The sequence below is a fragment of the Acipenser ruthenus genome, unplaced genomic scaffold, assembly GCF_902713425.1.
Source record: "Acipenser ruthenus unplaced genomic scaffold, fAciRut3.2 maternal haplotype, whole genome shotgun sequence".
Classification (NCBI taxonomy): Eukaryota; Metazoa; Chordata; class Actinopteri; order Acipenseriformes; family Acipenseridae; genus Acipenser; species Acipenser ruthenus.
This window is the reverse complement of record NW_026708447.1, coordinates 53058-53792: the sequence shown is the minus strand read 5'-3', so window position 1 is coordinate 53792 and position 735 is coordinate 53058.

Genomic DNA, 735 nt, shown 5'->3' with positions numbered 1-735 from the left:
ACCATCTTTAAAATCCATTCTCTCACCTCTTATTAGCTTTATTAACAGGATCGCTGACCCCTCCCTTTAAAGGAGCACTGACCATCTTTAAAATCCATTCTCTCACCTCTTATTAGCTTTATTAACAGGATCGCTGGTCCCTCCCTTTAAAGGAGCGCTGACCATCTTTAAAATCCATTCTCTCACCTCTTATTAGGTTTATTAACAGGATCACTGGTCCCTCCCTTTAAAGGAGCGCTGACCATCTTTAAAATCCATTCTCTCACCTCTTATTAGCTTTATTAACAGTATCATGTTTGGTGTTGCTGTATAATATATAAAACTATGGCTATTGAAACTCAGGGGGACTGTCTGAATCGTGTTTGGTGTTGCTGTATAATATATAAAACTATGGCTATTGAAACTCAGGGGGACTGTCTGAATCGTGTTTGGTGTTGCTGTATAATATATAAAACTATGGCTATTGAAACTCAGGGGGACTGTCTGAATCGTGTTTGGTGTTGCTGTATAATATATAAAACTATGGCTATTGAAACTCAGGGGGGCTGTCTGAATCGTGTTTGGTGTTGCTGTATAATATATAAAACTATGGCTATTGAAACTCAGGGGGACTGTCTGAATCGTGTTTGGTGTTGCTGTATAATATTTAAAACTATGGCTATTGAAACTCAGGGGGACTGTCTGAATCGTGTTTGGTGTTGCTGTATAATATATCAAACTATGGCTATTGAAACT